This window comes from Xenopus tropicalis, chromosome 5, assembly GCF_000004195.4.
Source record: "Xenopus tropicalis strain Nigerian chromosome 5, UCB_Xtro_10.0, whole genome shotgun sequence".
Lineage (NCBI taxonomy): Eukaryota > Metazoa > Chordata > Amphibia > Anura > Pipidae > Xenopus > Xenopus tropicalis.
In genome coordinates this window covers 60,565,584-60,585,767 of record NC_030681.2, presented here as the reverse complement: position 1 = coordinate 60,585,767, position 20,184 = coordinate 60,565,584, and the positions used below count along the sequence as shown (strand labels likewise).

The following is a 20,184-nucleotide window of genomic DNA, read 5'->3' as shown; positions in this document are numbered from 1 at the left end:
GTATTGTGTATCTGACGTAATCCTTGGGTGAGCTACAATGCATTCCCAGGATGTCACTTTCATACGATTGTTGTTTGTCAATTATTTTATGATCGATTTGTTATTTTTAGGACTTTATCTTACAATTTCAATTTGAATGTTAGTTTTAGATTGTTGCATTTAAACATATGCTCGATATTCAAACGTTCGTTGGAAGAAGACAAAAATCTGAAGTTTATGGTCAGCTTAAGAAACACATTATTTTTTTTAACCTTCTTAATCGGATTACCTGTTCTATGCTGACATCTAGTGACAAAACCATATAACAACAATTATCCAACAAAGTAAATATGAAACTATTTACAAAAGTGCACCACATGTGTGAGTCAAGCATCTACATAGTAACATGGTAAGTAAGGTTGAAAAAAGACTTACGCCCATCACGTTCAACCATAATATCTATATATAACCTGCCTAACTGCTAGTTGATCCAGATGAAGGCAGAAAACCCCATCTGAAGCTTCTCTAATTTGCCACAGAGGGGAAAAAATTCCTTCCTATCCAGTCCCTGGATCAACTTGTACTAAGAGCTATCTCCCATAACCCTGTATTCCCTCACTTGCTAAGAAGCTATCCAGTCCCTTCTTAAAGCTATATAATGTATCAGCCAGCACAACTGATTCGGGGAGAGAATTCCACAATTTAGAATAGAATATATCTTTATTGTCATTGTCACATAGTAAACAACGAGATTTTAAAATAGCAACAACTCAAAGCAGTGGCATAATAATAGAAAATATCATTCTACTGTTTCATATTCAAAGCCATAATTGCTCTTGGATAAAAACTGTCTCTCAAACGATTAGTTTTGGCTTTCATTGTTCTATATCTCCTCCCCGATGGCAAGAGCTGGAAGAGACAGTGGCCAGGATGAGTCGGATCTTGTGCAATACCCAGAGCTTTTTTTTGACAACGTGAGATGTAGATGTGTTCTAGGGTTGGGAGCGAACAATCAATTATTTTCTCTGCTGACCTGACAACCCTCTGAAGTGCCTTAGCATCTTTGGAGGTACAGGCACCGGAACCACACACATAGTCCATATGTAAGTATGCTTTCGATGGAACAGTGATAAAAGGCACAAAGAAGATTTTTAGGTAGATGGTTTTTCCTCAGAACTCTCAGAAAGTACAATCTTTGCTGCGCTTTCTTAAACAGCCCCTTAGAGTTTATACTCCACTTCAGATTATCCTCCAACTCCATTCCTAGGAATTTAAACACTGAAACCCTCTCCACCTGCATTCTATCAATGATGAGTGGTTCAATGTTGCTCTTATTTTTCCTAAAGTCAATGACCAGTTCCTTGGTTTTTGCAATGTTCAGGAGCAGGTTGTTGTCTTTACACCATTCTGACAGCCATTCCACTTCATTCCTGTATTCCATCTCACTCTCTTTTCCAGAGATAAGTCCGATCACCGTAGTATCGTCCGCAAACTTGATGATTTTATTGCCAGAGTGTGTAGGGACACAATCATATGTGTATAACTTCACAGCTCTCACAGTAAAAAATCCTTTCCGAATACTTTAACGAAACCTCCTTTCTTCTAAACGGAGTTGGTGCCCTCATGTCCGTTGGAAGGACCTACTGTTAAATAATGCATTAAAGAGGTTATTATATGATACCCTTATATATTTATACATAGTCCCGTCAACAATGTCCCATCAACATAGTCAACAATATATTTGTTATGGTCATTGGCCAATTTTAAAGCCCTGGAAGACCAGTCATCTTTAAGAGGTGAGTCTCACTTATGGTGCCACTTATATGTATATTAGCCATCTCCTGCCATCAAAACAGCAGGCTTTTTATATAACCACGTGCTCTAGGTCCAGGGCCAGGTGTACCCAGACATTTTGTTATGAGGTGAGCTTTTATTATGATATTGATCTCCTGACTGCAGAGACGTGCAACTAAACTGGTAACATAGTAACATAGTAACATAGTAAGTTGGGTTGAAAAAAGACATACGTCCATCAAGTTCAACCATAATGCCTATATATAACCTGCCTAACTACTAGTTGATCCAGAGGAAGGCAAAAAACCCCATCTGAAGCCTCTCTAATTTGCCGCAGAGGGGAAAAAATTCCTTCCTGATTCCAAGATGGCAATCGGACCAGTCCCTGGATCAACTAGTACTAAGAGCTATCTCCCATAACCCTGTATTCCCTCACTTGCTAAGAATCCATCCAGCCCCTTCTTAAAGTTATATAATGTATCAGCCAGCACGACTGATTCGGGGAGGGAATTCCAGAACTTCACAGCTCTCACTGTAAAAAATCCTTTCCGAATGTTTAAATGGAACCTCCCTTCTTCTAAACGAAGTGGGTGCCCTCGTGTCCGTTGGAAGGACCTACTGGTAAATAAAACATTAGAAAGGTTATTATATGATCCCCTTATATATTTATACATAGTTATCATGTCACCTCTTAACCGCCTCTTCTCCAGTGTAAACAGACCCAACTTGGCCAGTCTTTCTTCATAACTGAGACTTTCCATACCCTTTACCAGCTTAGTTGCCCTTCTCTGGACCCTCTCTAACTCAATAATATCCCGTTTGAGCACTGGAGACCATAACTGAACAGCATATTCTAGATGGGGCCTTACCAGCGCTCTGTAAAGGGGAAGAATAACCCCCTCCTCCCGTGAATCTATACCCCTTTTAATACAGCTCAAAACCTTGTTTGCCCTTGCAGCTGCTGCCTGGCATTGCTTGCTACAGCCAAGTTTATTATCTACAAGGACTCCAAGGTCCTTCTCCATTAGGGATTTGCCTAGTGCAGTCCCATTAAGGGTATACGAGGCTTGCATATTTTTACATCCCAGGTGCATGACCTTACATTTATCCACATTAAATCTCATCTGCCACTTAGCTGCCCAGATTGCCAGTTGGTCAAGATCCTGCTGCAGGGATGTCACATCCTGGATAGAATTGACTGGTCTGCAGAGTTTTGTGTCATCTGCAAACACTGATACATTACTCATAATACCCTCCCCTAAGTCATTTATGAACAAATTAAACAAAAGTGGACCCAGTACAGAACCCTGAGGGACCCCACTGAGAACCTTACTCCAAGTAGAGAATGTACCATTAACAACCACCCTCTGTACCCGATCCTGTAGCCAGTTTTCTATCCATGTGCAAACGACTTCACTAAGACCAATAGACCTTAGCTTAGAAAGCAGTCGTTTGTGGGGAACGGTATCAAATGCTTTGGCAAAATCCAAATAGATTATATCTACTGCATCCCCACTGTCCAGCTTCTTATTACCTCATCATAAAAAGCAATTAAATTGGTCTGACATGACCTGTCCTTCATAAAGCCATGCTGATTACTGCTCATAATGGCATTCTCCACTACATAATTTTGAATGTGATCCCTTAACAAGCCTTCAAATAACTTGCCCACCACGGATGTCAAACTTACAGGCCTATAATTGCCAGGCTGAGATCTTACTCCCTTTTTAAATATGGGAATGACATTCGCCTTCTTCCAATCCCTAGGTACCATACCTGATGAAAGAGAGTCTGAGAATATCAGAAACAAGGGCCACTGCAATTCTGCCCCTAGCTCTCTCAGTACCCGAGGGTGTATTCCCTCTGGCCCCGGTGCCTTGTTTACATTTATCGTGTGTAACCCTTTAAGCACCATATCCTGTGCCAACCACTGTGTAGTTGGAGCTGAGGCAACAGTGCAGCTATTGGGTGGGACTTGTCCCACTGGCTCCTCTACTGTATACACAGAAGAAAAGAACTGGTTAAGCACATCTGCCTTTTCTGTATCCCCTGTAACCATATTGTTATTATAACTCAATGGGGCCACACCCTCAACCTGCATCTTTTTACTATTAATATACTTAAAAAACTTTTTGGGGTTAGTCTTGGCCTCGGCCGCGATGCGCTCCTCATTTTCTATCTTTGCCTTCCAGATTGCTGTTTTACAACACTTGTTATAGTGTTTATGGTAAAGGGGATGGAAGATTTAAACTGTGAGGTTAAACTGTCAAGGTTTGGGTTGTTTTCTCTGGAAAAAAAGGCACTTGCAATTACTCTTTACAAGTACATTAGAGGGGATGTTATTTTTTGCCATAAAAGCAATCAGCGCACCAGAGGCCACCCCTTTAGATTGGACGAATGGAGCTTCCATTTGAAGTGGCATAGGTGGTTTTTCACGGTGAGGGCAGTGAGGTTGTGGAATGCCCTTCTATAGTGATGTTGTGATGGCGGATTTTATTAATGCCTTTAAGAGGGGCCTGGATAAGCATTGTATGCAAGGCTATTGTGATACTAATATCTACAGTTAGTATTAATGTTAGTATATATATAGTTTATGTATGTGAGTGTATAGATAGGTCAGTATGGGTTTGTGTGTGCTGAGTTTACTTGGAAGGGTTGAACTTGATGGATTCTGGACTTTTTTCAACGCTATGTAACTATGTAATGTGGAATTTAAACTTTAATGTAGAGCCTGGTGCTTTACTCTTCTTTACTGCGATTAATTAAATTAACTATTTACTGCCAATAGTTTTATCAAATAGTTTTTTTACTTTTAACTATAATTATATATATATTTCCACATAACTTAGGGATCATTGTATTCAAACTAACCTGGGCTCTTTATTGCCTTGGGTGTATTCTGTCTTTGAGATTTTTATTTTCCTTTAAATATGTTAAAGTCTAATTTACTGCATACTGTAGGACATGCAGAATTGATTAGGTTTTTTCTAGTAGCCCACAAAAAGATGAGCCAAATCTTATGGAATTATTTAAAGGGGTGTACCACCATCTTAAACTAAACTAAACTCATACTAACTCATAAGTGAACAACTCCTTTAACAAACTTGAACTATGACTATCATACAGGGAAATTAAAACATGGTGGGAGATTACTTCCCTAGAAAAATACATAGAGAATAAAATGATTCCACAAGGTTTAAGGATTAAAGAATTCCACACTTTTATTGACAATTATCAAAATTCCATTTCTAAATGGAACATGATGCTTACGGATTGTTCGTTAAGACTTATAATGCTAATATTGGAACATAAACACAATGAATATGGTACCATTTAACAGGATTTTACATTTTTACAAATACTCACATTTTATTCACATAGTGATTATTCTAAATTTGATTCTTCCCTCAATAAACTTTTACAAAGTATTGAAGCTGAAATAATGACCACCAAGCATCTCAAATTCACTAGAGACAAAACTGATTATGACACTAATAGAGTTTATAATTGTCTTTCCAGGCCAGGAAAAACAGAAGTCAGGACTCAAATGTGGCTAAACACAAAGAATGTAATTGAGGGTATACCACAATACTGTATTGATAGAGTGGGGAACAAGACAAGAAGTGGGGAATTGACACCAAAGTTGCTCAAACTTTAAACAAAATGGATTTTACATCTCCATACCAGGAAATTGTTTTAGATAAAAATAGATATATGTATCTTCTCCCACCTCTCATATCTTATATACGTATTATTCTAATTAGATCTATATACCAACCTGGGATGTAAATCCCCCAATAGAACCTCAATAAGTTTCTGACTGCACAGCGAGTTTGAGAGCTGCTAGCGAGTGTTGCATGTAATCTAAACTGTTGCATGTAGATTAAGGGGCTGATTTACTAAGACACGAATTCGAATCCGAATTGGAAAAATCCGATTGGAAAACGAACATTTTCCGACTTTTTCGTATTTTTTGCGATTTTTTCGGCGCCTTTACGACTTTTCGGAAATTGTCGCGACTTTTTCGTTACCAATACGATTTGCGCGAAAAAACGCGAGTTTTTCGTAGCCGTTACGATGCGCTCGTATCTTGTCGCGCCTTTTTCGTATTGAGCGCTCGTAAGCGGCGGGCGAAACTTTCAGACTTAGCATGATTTTGGAAGCCTCCCATAGGACTCAATGGCACCCTGCAGCTCCAACCTGGCCCAAGAAAAGTCACCATACTGAAGCTTGAATGAATCCGAATCTTTCGTACTCGACTTTTCGCGCAAGTATTAACGCTACGAAAAAATCGGTAGATTTTGCGCAACTTTCGGAATGGCTACGAAAAACTCGCGTTTTTACGCGCAAATCGTATTGGTAACGAAAAAGTCGCGATAATTTTCCGAAAAAATCGCAAAATACCGATCATTACGAAAAAAAAACGCAATCGGACGCATTCGGCCAGTTCGTGGCTTAGTAAATGTGCCCCTAAGTGTATAGTAGGCGTTAAAAACAAAAAAGGCACTTGGGGTTTACTGTGCATGCTGGGAGTGTTGGCTGAAAGGAGGAAGTAAGTGCAATTAACTAACTGCTGTGTGACTTGTAAGTGCTACCTGGCTAATTGAGCATACTAATTAAGGGGGTGGAGTAAATCTGGTAAATTCTCAACAGACGTTTGGCTGTTTGGTTTGAACCTCAATAAGTTTCTGACTGCACAGCGAGTTTGGGAGCTGCTAGCGAGTGTTGCATGTAATCTAAAGTGTTGCATGTAGATTAAGTGTATAGTAGGCGTTAAAAACAAAAAAGGCACTTGGGGTTTACTGTGCATGCTGGGAGTGTTGGCTGAAAGGAGGAAGTAAGTGCAATTAACTAACTGCTGTGTGACTTGTAAGTGCTACCTGGCTGATTGAGCATACTAATTAAGGGGGTGGAGTAAATCTGGTAAATTCTCAACAGACTTTTGGCTGTTTGGTTTGAACCTCAATAAGTTTCTGACTGCACAGCGAGTTTGGGAGCTGCTAGCGAGTGTTGCATGTAATCTAAAGTGTTGCATGTAGATTAAGTGTATAGTAGGCGTTAAAAACAAAAAAGGCACTTGGGGTTTACTGTGCATGCTGGGAGTGTTGGCTGAAAGGAGGAAGTAAGTGCAATTAACTAACTGCTGTGTGACTTGTAAGTGCTACCTGGCTGATTGAGCATACTAATTAAGGGGGTGGAGTAAATCTGGTAAATTCTCAACAGACTTTTGGCTGTTTGGTTTGAACCTCAATAAGTTTCTGACTGCACAGCGAGTTTGGGAGCTGCTAGTGAGTGTTGCATGTAATTTAAAGTGTTGCATGTAGATTAAGTGTATAGTAGGCGTTAAAAACAAAAAATGCGTTTGAAACTTAAAAGGCACTATACAAGGGATTGCACTCGGGAGACTGTAAGTACCCAGTGGCAATATGAGTTGCAGTATGATTGCTGGTGTTACTCAGTGTGCATCTTGTCGCATGTATGTGGTCCTGGAGCAGCAGTTCCATGCAGCATTTACTTGTGAGAGATGCAGGTGGGTTTTCCTCTTGGAATCTGAGGTGCAGAATCTAAGGGGGGAACTGGCAGCACTGAGGGCAGCTGCAAACATGGGGGAGAGAACAGGAGGCTCACTGAGCAACCACTGGCAGGGGCCGGTGTAGTGGGGGGTGGAGAAGGGACAGTGGAGGTTAATGAGGGAGACAAATTTGCAACAGTTAAGAGGGGAAGTAGGGGACACAAGGGTAGGGGGGCTGGTTCACAGCTTGTACAAACCAACAGATTTGCCGCTTTAGGTGAAGATGCTGGGGAAGGCAGCTCTGAGCTGGCATGTATGGAGCGGGCTGACTCTCAGAGCACCCTGGGAGCCGGCACCTCTAATACAGGTGGGGGGGAATAGTGCTAGGAAGGGAAGGCAGGCTATAGTTGTAGGGGATTCAATTATTAGAAAGGTGGATAGGGTAATTTGCCGCAAAGACCCTACATGCCGAACTGTGTGTTGCTTGCCTGGTGCTAGGGTTCGGCATGTGGTGGAACGAGTGTACAAATTGTTGGGAGGGGCTGGGGAAGACCCAGCGGTCTTGGTACACATAGGTACCAATGACAAAGTTAGAGGAGGAGGGGGGGGGGGGGAAGTCCTCAAGAACGATTTTAAAAAGCTAGGTGCAAAGTTGAGGGCGAGGACTTCCAAGGTAATTTTCTCAGAGATATTACCTGTGCCACGAGCAACATTAAGAAGGCAGCGGGAGCTCAGGGAGATTAATGCGTGGCTGAGAGATTGGTGCAGGGAGGAGGGCTTTGGGTTTCTCCAGAACTGGGCTGATTTCTCAATCGGCTACAAGCTCTTTGCCAGGGATGGGCTGCACCTCAATGATGATGGGGCAGCTGCTTTGGGGGAAAAGATGGCTAGCGGGTTGGAGGAGATTTTAAACTAGGAGTGGGGGGGGGGAGGGTGCAGCGGGAAATTCTGTGGTAGACAGGATAGATGAGGTAGTGGGCATAGTAAGGGAAAATGGGGGAGGAGACTTGCTTCGGGATACTGAGAATGGCAGGGAGGCCCATAAGTTGTTTACACATCATTCTCACACCGGAACCAGTATTAAATGTATGTTTACCAATGCAAGGAGTCTGACTGGTAAAATGGGAGAGCTGGAGGTACTGGCGTTGGAGCGGAAATATGATGTGATTGGAGTTGCTGAAACTTGGTTGAATGAGTCTCATGACTGGGCTGTTAATATTTGGGGGGTATACATTGTTTTGGAGGGACAGGGGCAATAGAAAAGGAGGAGGAGTGTGTCTGTTGATTAAGCAGGAATTAAAAGCAAATATTAAGGAGGAAGTGATGGGGGGAACAGAGGGAGCTGAATCCTTATGGGTTGAGCTTCTCACAGATAGTAAAGAATCTACCAAACTAATTGTAGGGGTATGCTATAGACCCCCTAATGTAAGCGAAGAGGAGGAGGCCCAGCTCCTGTTGCAAATAGAAAAGGCTGCTAGTTTGGGGCAAGTGATAATAATGGGGGATTTTAATTACCCTGATATTGACTGGGGCAATAGTACTGCCAGGACAGTAAATGGGAGCAAGTTTATAAACTTGCTGCATGACAACTTTGTCACAAGTTGTTGAGGAGTCAACCAGGAACCATGCTATACTAGATCTAGTGATCTCTAATGGCCCAGAACGTATAGCAAATGTGCAAGTGGTTGAACACCTGGGTAATAGTGACCATAATGTTATTTCATTTGATGTTTGGTGCAGGAAACAAATTTACACGGGGGCAATAAAGACACTGAATTTTAGGAAGGCAAATTTTAGCTCCTTAAGGGCAGCCCTTCAGGGCATAGATTGGGGCATTATGTTTTCTGATAAAAACACAGAGCAGAAATGGTTGTCATTTAAAATGATATTAAATCATTACTGTTCTCAATTCATTCCATTAATAAGAAAAAGTAGAAGTGTTAAGAATCACCCTATGTGGCTTAACTCTGAGGTAAAGAAGTTAATAGGGAAAAAAGGAAAGCTTTTAAGAAATATAAGTCAGAGGGGACAGTAGATGCGTTTAATGATTATAAACACTATAACAAGTGTTGTAAAACAGCAATCCGGAAGGCAAAGATAGAAAATGAGGAGCGCATCGCGGCCGAGGCCAAGACTAACCCCAAAAAGTTTTTTAAGTATATTAATAGTAAAAAGATGCAGGTTGAGGGTGTGGCCCCATTGAGTTATAATAACAATATGGTTACAGTGGATACAGAAAAGGCAGATGTGCTTAACCAGTTCTTTTCTTCTGTGTATACAGTAGAGGAGCCAGTGGGCCAAGTCCCACCCAATAGCTTCACTGTTGCCTCAGCTCCAACTACACAGTGGTTGGCACAGGATATGGTGCTTAAAGGGTTACACACAATAAATGTAAACAAGGCACCTGGGCCAGATGGAATATACCCTCGGGTACTGAGAGAGCTAGGGGCAGAATTGCAGTGGCCCTTGTTTCTGATATTCTCAGACTCTCTCATCAGGTATGGTACCTAGGGATTGGAAAAAGGCGAATGTCATTCCCATATTTAAAAAGGGAGTAAGATCTCAGCCTGGCAATTATAGGCCTGTAAGTTTGACATCCGTGGTGGGCAAGTTATTTGAAGGCTTGTTAAGGGATCACATACAAAATTATGTAGTGGAGAATGGCATTATGAGCAGTAATCAGCATGGCTTTATGAAGGACAGGTCATGTCAGACCAATTTAATTGCTTTTTATGATGAGGTAAGTAAGAAGCTGGACAATGGGGATGCAGTAGATATAATCTATTTGGATTTTGCCAAAGCGTTTGATACCGTTCCCCACAAAGTCGTTTGCACATGGATAGAAAACTGGCTACAGGATCGGATACAGAGGGTGGTTGATAATGGTACATTCTCTACTTGTAATATGGTTCTCAGTGGGGTCCAACAGGGTTCTGTACTGGGTCCACTTTTGTTTAACGTGTTCATAAATGACTTGGGGGAGGGTATTATGAGTAATGTATCAGTGTTTGCAGATGACACAAAACTCTGCAGACCAGTCAATTCTATCCAGGATGTGCCATTCTTGCAGCAGGATCTTGACAAACTGGCAATCTGGGCGGCTAAGTGGCAGATGAGATTTAATGTGGATAAATGTAAGGTCATGCACCTGGGATGTAAAAATATGCAAGCCACTTATACCCTTAATGGGACTGCACTAGGCAAATCCATAATGGAGAAGGACCTTGAAGTCCTTGTAGATAATAAACTTGGCTGTAGCAAGCAATGCCAGGCAGCAGCTGCAAGGGAAAACAAGGTTTTGAGCTGTATTAAAAGGGGTATAGATTCACGGGAGGAGGGGGTTATTCTTCCCCTTTACAGAGCACTGGTAAGGCCCCATCTAGAATATGCTGTTCAGTTCTGGTCTCCAGTGCTCAAATGGGACATGATTGAGTTAGAGAGGGTGCAGAGAAGGGCAACTAAGTTGGTAAAGGGTATGGAAAGTTGGGTCTGTTTACACTGGAGAAGAGGCGCTTAAGAGGTGACATGATAACTATGTATAAATATATAAGGGGATCATATAATAAACTTTCTAATGTTTTATTTACCAGTAGGTCCTTCCAATGGACACGAGGGCACCCACTCCGTTTAGAAGAAGGGCGATTCTGTTTAAATATTCCGAAAGGATTTTTTACTGTGAGAGCTGCGAAGTTGTGGAATTCCCTCCCCGAATCAGTCGTGCTGGCTGATACATTATATAACTTTATGAAGGGGCTGGATGGATTCTTAGCAAGTGAGGGAATACAGGGTTATGGGAGATAGCTCTTAGTACAAGTTGATCCAGGGACTGGTCCGATTGCCATCTTGGAGTCAGGAAGGAATTTTTTCCCCTCTGCGGCAAATTAGAGAGGCTTCAGATGGGGTTTTTTGCCTTTCTCTGGATCAGCTAGAAGTTAGGCAGGTTATATATAGGCATTATGGTTGAATGTGATGGATGTATGTCTATTTTCAACCCAACTTACTATGTTGAAATTTCCATGGGTAAAACAAATAATTACAACTTAGTAAGAACATAGCTAATTTTTGTGGAAGTCGCTGTTCCTCTGTTTTCAATTGTTCTCCATCTGTATGTGGATTATAGTACTCTCCACGTGTTTTCCACCTTTCTTATGCTTACATTTGGACTGTACAAAATAATAAATAGGTAATGTGTGTGCATATGTGAAAAAATATATTGGAAAAATTACTTCCATTTTCATTTCTTTTCAATATTAATCTATCTTCAGACCCAGGCTAACAATCTATGAAATCTATGCCAGAGGGCCTTTAAAATGCCGTTGACCAGTGCTGTACAACTTCAGTAGCAGAGGGCTGGAATTTACATGGCGGAGGACCGGTAATGAAAGTCAAATGTTCTTAATGTGCTTATTGCAGGAATATCACCCATCACTCCCCCCAGGACTTTGCTGATTTCTTCCTGTGGAGTCCATCCGCAATCAAATTCCCCCCTCTAATAATACTAACCAGCTCCTCCTTCCTCAGCCCCCCTCTGCATGTCTTAGCTCATTTGGTCCCGTAATTGGCTCTGAAGTCTCCCGGCTTCTGTTGTCGGTTCCGCTCACCACTTGCTCTCTAGACCCCATGCCTTCTTCTCTTCTCAAACACTGTGCTGCTGAGCTTACTCCGGCTCTTACTCACATCTTCAACTCTTCTCTGTCTTCTGGAAGTTTCCCCTCTTCTTTCAAACAGGCCTGTATCAAGCCCATCCTTAAAAAGGCGACGCTGGACCCGTCCTGTCTCTCTAACTACCGTCCTGTCTCGCTTTTACCGCTTGCCTCCAAAATCTTAGAGCGCATTGTCTTCTCCCGTATCACTAACTTCCTTAATGCACATAATTTACTGGACCCGCTGCAATCTGGCTTTCGGCCTGCGCACTCTACTGAGACAGCGTTGTGCAGAGTTACGAATGATCTTCAGGTTGCCAAAGCCAGTGGTCACTTTTCTGTACTAATCCTCCTAGATCTATCGGCTGCGTTTGATACGGTTGACCACTCCCTCCTAATGCAAATTCTGCATTCGATTGGTCTCCGTAGTCAGGCTGCATCCTGGATCTCTTCCTACCTCTCTAACCGTTCATTCACTGTCTCCTACGCTAACAAAATCTCACCTCCAGTTCCTCTTAATGTGGGGGTACCCCAAGGCTCTGTACTTGGGCCGTTGTTGTTCTCCCTTTACACGCTGTCTTTGGGAGATCTTATCCGTTCATTTGGCTTCAAATACCATCTGTATGCTGATGATACCCAAATTTACTTTTCGACCCCTTCATTAAAAGTTGAAACTGAGACTCAAATCTCTAACTGCCTCCTGGCTATCTCCAATTGGATGAACCAACGCCACCTCAAACTCAACTTAACAAAAACTGAACTAATGATATTTCCGCCTAAACCTGGTCCTACTCCCCCCTTTTCTATCTCTATTGAAGGCACCCTCATCAACCCTGTCAATTCCATGCGTTGTTTGGGGGTGATCTTTGACTCCAGTCTCTCCTTCTCTGACCATACTAACACCACTGTCAAAACCTGTCACTTTTTCTTACGCAATATTGCCAAAATCCGGCCCTTTCTTTCTACTGTAACAGCTAGGCTGCTCATGCATGCCCTCATCCTATCCCGACTTGACTACTGTAACCTGCTGCTAACCGGCCTCCCTAATTCCCATCTTTCCCCCCTACAGTCTATATTAAACACCGCTGCCAGAATTCTCCTCCTCTCATCCAGGAGAGTTCAGGCCCTTCCCCTGCTAAAGGCCTTATCATGGCTTCCTGTTAAACAAAGAATAGTTTACAAACTCCTTCTCTTAACCTTCAAAGCCCTCCATTCCTCTGCTCCTCACTACATCTCTTTCCTGGTGTCTCCGTACGTTCCTGGCCGACTCCTTCGTTCCTCGCAGAGCAACCGTTTGGTTGCGCCCCCCACTACTACTGCTGTTTCCCGCCTTAAACCCTTCTGCCTTGCTGCCCCTTACATTTGGAATTCCCTCCCTGATGTCCTCCAGAGAGAATCCTCCCTCAGTCTTTTTAAAACTAAACTTAAAGACTACCTTTTGGAGCACTCGCCCAGCACCTGATCTGGAAACTGGCACTTATACTGTAATGTCACCCACTGTGACCTATAGCACTTATATTTGCCTATTTGTGTCTGTTAGTTACCCCTCCCATATAGATTGTAAGCTCTACGGGGCAGGGACCTCCTTCATCTTGTGCAACTGCACTTTGTATTTATTGTTGTACTTTGTATTTATCCATTATCTTTAACCCCCCTGTCTGTATTAATGAATTCTACTGTACAGCGCTGCGTACATAAGTAGCGCTTTATAAATAAAGATATACATACATATGTAAAAAACACCTTATGGGTCATAACAACTATTTCCAAATGCTAACAAACCCCACCAGGCTCACCTCCCACAGGCAGAGTATGGCACACACAGGCAGCAAATATAGGGCAGACAGAGTATGGCACACACAGGAAGTGTAGGGCAGGCACAGTATGGCACACATGTAGCATAGGGCAGGCAGAGTTTGGCACACACGCAGGACAGGAGACAGGGAAACCTATAAGGACCATGCTAACATGAACAGTAAGTAATGTACTTACTGCACTTACAGTCTGAATTTGAGGTGTGAACAGTGCAGGGTCTTGTAGTTGTGAACAATGCATTAGCGTTTCTAATTTCCTAATCCAATAGGCTTCCCTGTACAAAAATTCCCTAAGTCTATTGCCTTTTCTCTGTTTAAGTTCGACTGTCTCCACTATTTGAAATTTAAGTTTATTCACCCTATGGCCATGTTCAATAAAATGATTTGCAACTGCTTGTCCTTTTTTGCCTATATGTTTTGCAGATTTATGTTCCCCAATACATTTGCAGATGGTTCTTGTTGTCTGTCCAAGGCCACTTGTTGACTTTTTAGGTAAGTATATTTCCCCTTTGGTTTTTAACCTTTATATAGTATTTATGTTTTTATTTTTTTGCAGCCCTTTTAGTCTGACTTCCAAGGTCTCTTTATGGGTGTCACGGAGACGTCACTCCCAAGACGTGCCTGACACCGGGACGGGGAACAAGGGGTTACACGCAGTCACCTTTCACACAGGTTAGACTAACATCAAGCACCCCCAAACAAAACGCCGCCCCAAATAACTATTCGCTGCCACCATCTATCATTAACAGGCGATAGAAACCCAATTACCCAACTATTTCATACATAAACTTTCCTACTGCAGTGAGGGATAGTTCTACTACTTCCACACACACACACCAGCAACCACAGTTAATTTATATACACACTGCCCTACGGACAGCCCACTAGCTAATTAGCATCCACACAGCCAAACAACTAGTACACCTTCTCGGCCTGAGCAGTCATACAAGTTACGTGGGAATTGATATAGAGCCAAAGGACTAAACTTATTAAATTTTATATTTAATATTACAAGGGTAAACAGTGCATTAAAAGAATATTACAAAAGAGACATGTACAAACAGTAAAAATAAAAGGGAATAAAAACACAGAGAAATCCTAAGTACGTTACCGAATATCCTGTGCCCTCTGAGGCAAGAGGTTGAAAGTCCTGAGCCCATCCCCCAACATTATATGCATAAGTTGCGGCCTCCCGAATGAGCTAAAGAATACTTGGGCATGCATGCTTTTATTCTCCACTGGGCCCCTCCCTCATTACCGTATGCATGAGGAGGGAGTGCCCAGGAACTGGTCACATGACCCCTTTTGGTGGTCCCCACCCACCCTCTTTAGAGAGCTGTACCTCTCATGCCAGTTTCTTTTCATATAATATTGGTACTTGCCAGTACTCAATATTATTATGAAAGTAGGGAATTGTTTTAACCCATATGGGGGCAATCAAAATGATACCAAACATGAGGGGGGGTCTCATGTCCCAGTCCCCCAGAACCCATTTCTCCTAACTGGCGGGTAAAGGCCGCCTCTGTTTTGGTATCATTGGGAAGCCTGGGGCCTCCTCATAAATCCTATGTGATTGATGAGGATATGGACCTTAAAGCAGCAGAGATATGGATCCATTTCTATAATCCATATTTTCTGTATGCTGTCCCCCCCCCTGCTGTTCCTAATCCCACTCTTTGCCTCTCTTTGATCAACAGATCAAAGACCCCAGCTTCCTGCCCCAACAGGCTGGTCCCGCATTGTCTGATGAAGTTGACACCTTCCTGCAGTACTGGGTGCATATTTAATTAAGGGTCTCTGCGGGAGCCCGAAACCAGATGTTGATAGTGTGTATTGGGTTAATTATGGGTGTCTGGTGGACACACCGCAAATGCTGCAATTTTACCTTGTTACAATGCCCGGGCCATATGGCCTGGCATGACAATGGGGAATATGTGTGCTTTGCTTTGTCTGTCCAACGTATGCAAGTCCACAAGGACACTTGTTGACATACAATGCATACATTTAACTACACGTACGGCACCTGCAAAACTATAAGTCCTCTAGGTCTCAACAAGGACCTCACTCCGATTTTTAGATAAGTATGTTTCCCCTTTGGTTGTTAACCTTTATAAAGTATTTGTGTTTTTATTCTTTTGCAAATCCTTTATTCTGACTTCCACAATCTCTTCATGGGGAATATTGGTGCTTTGACTTATTACCTTGAACACGTTTGTAATCATTTTCTTTCAATATTATCTATAAACTTTAAATAATATAGATTGTTTAAAAAACTGTTGTTGTTTTATTATTTTACTTGTTACCACTAGGTGGTGTAGGAGGATATAAATTAGTATGTTAATGTGTGTCAGTTTAGCTTGATAAAGGGCCTAATTGGCCTTGAAACTGTAATGCCCTAAAATATGCAATAAAGGCATAAAGAACTGCGGTGCTGTTAAAAATTTTCTACAGTGTATGATATTACAGGTGTGAACAATGCAAGGGATTACATGTGTAAATAAAGTCTTTACAGTCTAAATCTGAAGCGTGAACAGTGTGGGGCCAGTTTATCTCAGTACTGCTACCTTACAAAAGGGGCATAAGCTATCTTACAAAAGGGTAAGCAATCACAGCAGCCAGACTTGGGAGGCAGCACAAGGTAGACCACCAAGCTGGACAGCACTGCCTTAGACAGTCACTATTTAGTGGGCTGGTTTGGGGGGGGGGGGCTGGTTTGGCCTCTTTGTACTTGAAGTGCCAGGATGTGTACTCACATCTGCTGTTTTTCAGAACTGGAAAACAGGAGAAGACTGCAGGAGTATCACATGCCTTAAAGAGATACTGACACCAGAAATGAAACCTTTTTTACATCTATCATAACATTGAGCTTTGTAATTTTGCAAAAAAGGATTTCTGGATGCTTTTCCATTCCTTATCTGATCCCCCATGTTTTTCTATGAGGGGGCGGCCATATTTGTGCAGCAGTAGGCTGTTAGCATTAGAAGCTTTAACTGACAAGCTGAGAAGGGACAGTCAGGTTGCAAAACAGTCAGGTTTAGGGACTTCAAGCAACAATTACTCACAAAACCAGCCCTAACAGTGAAAAAAGATCAACATGACCTATAGGTAACTTTTTATGTAGATTCACAAATTGAAAAGTAATTTTTTCATGTCATTATCACTTTAACCTGGTGGTGGTGGAGTGAGTAGCAGCATGTAGAGCAATACACTAATGCAAAGACCAAGACAGAGAATGTCAGTGATGTCATGGACCCAACCCCTAAATAACATCAATGGATTGATGTCTACTGTATTTATGAATAGAAGGCAACATCGCAGTAAATTTGCAAGACTTGCTGAAAAAAATCATGTAAGACATCAAGGAAATAAAAACATGGTTTCACATTAAAAACCTGTTGTTTACTGTTACTGTGACGCATGACATAACCTGCAAAAATGTTATGTCATGCATTATTCTGTTCTGCTGGAAATTGCTGTCTCTAGTATTTGCCTGTCTATGCTTTTCTTCGGCACAACATGCTGGCAGTTCAGCCATGTTCCACTACAAGCTGCCATAAGCCTCTTCTATCCTAATACAGGGATCCAGAACGGGGATATGGGATATAATTAGTGATGAGCGAATTTCTTCACCAGCATTGGATTCGCAGCGAATTTCCGCAGGTCACCATTGGCGAATTGTTTCTCAAAACTTCTGTGAAAATTCGCCGCAGTAAAATTCTTTGCGCAGCAAAGGTGGTCGTGGTCTAACCACAAAAAGACACGGGCTGACAAAAAAAGATGCAGGCGACAAAAAAAGTGGCGCAAATTTTCTTGTTCACGAATTTTATGGCTAAGTGAAATCACAGATTTGCTCATCACTAGATGTAATGCATAAAAAATACCACTACAAGATTTCAATGAGTAAAAAAGAAACTTAATAAGAGACTATGGGTTTGATGAATTAAGGGGCGATAAAACGAGAGCTATTTATAGCATGCGTTAAAAATGTTATCGCTTCTTATTTTTTGCGACTTAGCGCTCGATTCACTAAAAAGACAGGCATCATAATTAAGACGCGATGGTCTTTGCGTTATTTAACTCGCGATGATCGATTATCTTGCGTTATTTCCCACCGCGTGCGTTATTTCCCATTGCACGCAATATATTTCGCCGCATGCTATATTAGCGCACAATTTTACACACGTAACCATTACTTTCGGAAAACTACTTTTCTGAAAATTACCGTTTCCCTGAAAACTGGAGAATGCATCACTCTAGGGCCAAAAGCTCACAAACCACAATTATCTTTAAGTACCGCCTGCCCCAAGTAAGTGTTAATATTCGCACAGACTAATGCGATATTTAGCGCATTTAATGCTTCATATGTGTTTGTGAATCATGCGTTAGTATTATTTCTATGCGAGAACGTAATGCGAGGTAAATAACGCATTGCGATAGTGTGTTTTTTTGCACATGCGATATACATCTTAACATATGCGAAATGACTTTAATGAATCAGGACTTAATTATTGCATGCTTTTTAACGCAAAAAAGCATGCAATAAGCGTTATCGACCTTCAGTGAATCGGCCCCTATGTTTTCACAATGGTGTCCCTGGGCCCCATAGAGGAGTTTGACATTGCCAGGCCATCCTCCTGGGATTCATATGCAGAGAGATTGCATTTCTTTCTAGATTCAAATAAGGTCACTGGACCCTGTGCAGAAGCATACTGTGCTGCAGACTGTCATTGGCTCTAAAATTAAGACTTCACTCTTTAGTATCCCTTAATAAAACCCAGTGACTGCTCACTGGAGACAATTAATTTAACTTTTAATATGTTATAGAATGGCCAGTTCTTACCAATTTTTAAATTAGTCTTTTTATTAGTTTTTAATCATTTGCTTTAAAAAAGTCACTGACCATGGCAGCCAAAAACAATTGATCTTACAATGTAATAATTATTTTTTATTACTAATCTTTCTATACAGACCCACTCCTATTCGTATTCTAGTTTCTCATGTAATCATTGCCTGGTTGCTAGAGTAATTTGGAATTTTAGCAGCTATATGATTGCTAGGGTCCAAATAGTTTTGGAGGATGTAGCTCAATACATCCTCCAAAACCAATGCAAACTGTTTCAGAATAGCACTTTCTAGTCTCTACAACAACCTCTTAGTAGCTGAAAATTATTTTGCACCAACAGTATCTGAAACTGTTAAGAGGTTCCACTTTAACAGATGTAGCCAGCAGCTAGTTGAAATTATTGCTGCTTATATATAAGACCCGTGCAAAAACCTGCAATCCTTGCTAAAGGACCATCTTGTGCTTGCGGTCAGGCTTGCATCACTGCAAAGAAGGCTTCTAGCAAAGAACAACCTGACCTTTGTTTTGGACCAGAGAAATTACTTGCTAATGAAACTTACTTATAAATAGTGTTGAAAACCAGCCAGTGAGCAGAAAAAATACACTAGGATCTAAAGGTAGATACAAGTTTCAAAGGAAACATTATGACTCACGTATTGCTTATCTATAATACCATTAGGGATGCACCGAACCCCAACTGATGAATTCTGCCGAATCCCGAACCGAATCCTCATTAGCATATGCTAATAAGGATCATGAAGGGTTAAAAGTTGCAGTGCGCGGCTAAAAATTTCCCCCCCTAAATTTTAACCCTTTCCGAATGCTAATTTATGCTAATTCGGATTCGTTACGGCCGAAACCGAATCCATCAAAAAAAGGCTGGATTCGCCCCGAATCCAGGATTTGGTGCATCCCTAATTACCATGTGAAGTTAGACTTATTAATTACAATAAAATGGCTGTGGATGTTGTGGGCACATATGCTATAGTTGTAATCATAAAAATATTTTGTGTCAGAAAATTTTATAGGACAATGAAAGGTTAAAAATAAAAATAGCTGGTGGTTACCAGGAGTGAGTTGCTCTCACATTTCCTCTTTTTTTCATTTCCAAAAACCTGCCAAGCTGTTAGTGAAAATGTACAGCACCAGATTTCTAATTTGTGCCCCCCAGGGGCCGCCCCCATTCTGCGCCTCCCGCGCATGCGTGAACACAACCCCATCTCCCATCCCCTGCGTGAGTGCGCATGTGCATGCAAACGTTTATACTCCCATACAGAGCAGTGGGGAGAGGACCCCATTGCTCTGTAAGGGAGCAAAATGTAAAAATTTTGTTGCGGCGGGGCGGCATGCCGCCCCAGGCCTGGGCCTTTATGGCCTTGCTACAAATCCAGGCCTGGAAATGTATTGTTCAGGGTCATCTAACCTCTTAGCCTGTCTACTACAATAAGATTTATTGCATCAGGTTACTATAAAGCATACCTCCCAACATTTGAAAAATGAAAAGAGAGACAAAAAGACTTGACCATGCCCACTTTTGTGGCCACACCCCAATTAACACACCCAATTTTTTTTCTAAAACTACTCCTTTTATATAGTTGA

The 20,184-nt window shown here is 41.7% G+C and overlaps 1 long non-coding RNA gene across 1 annotated transcript; it reads right to left on the bottom strand.

Moving 5' to 3' along the window:
* Positions 1-680: 680 nt before the first annotated feature.
* LOC105945991 lies at positions 681-15,040 on the bottom strand. Its single transcript, XR_001169543.3, has 2 exons — positions 14,854-15,040; positions 681-1,622 (listed from the first exon to the last, which is right to left on the bottom strand). It is a non-coding gene; the product is annotated as an uncharacterized LOC105945991 (long non-coding RNA).
* Positions 15,041-20,184: the final 5,144 nt, after the last annotated feature.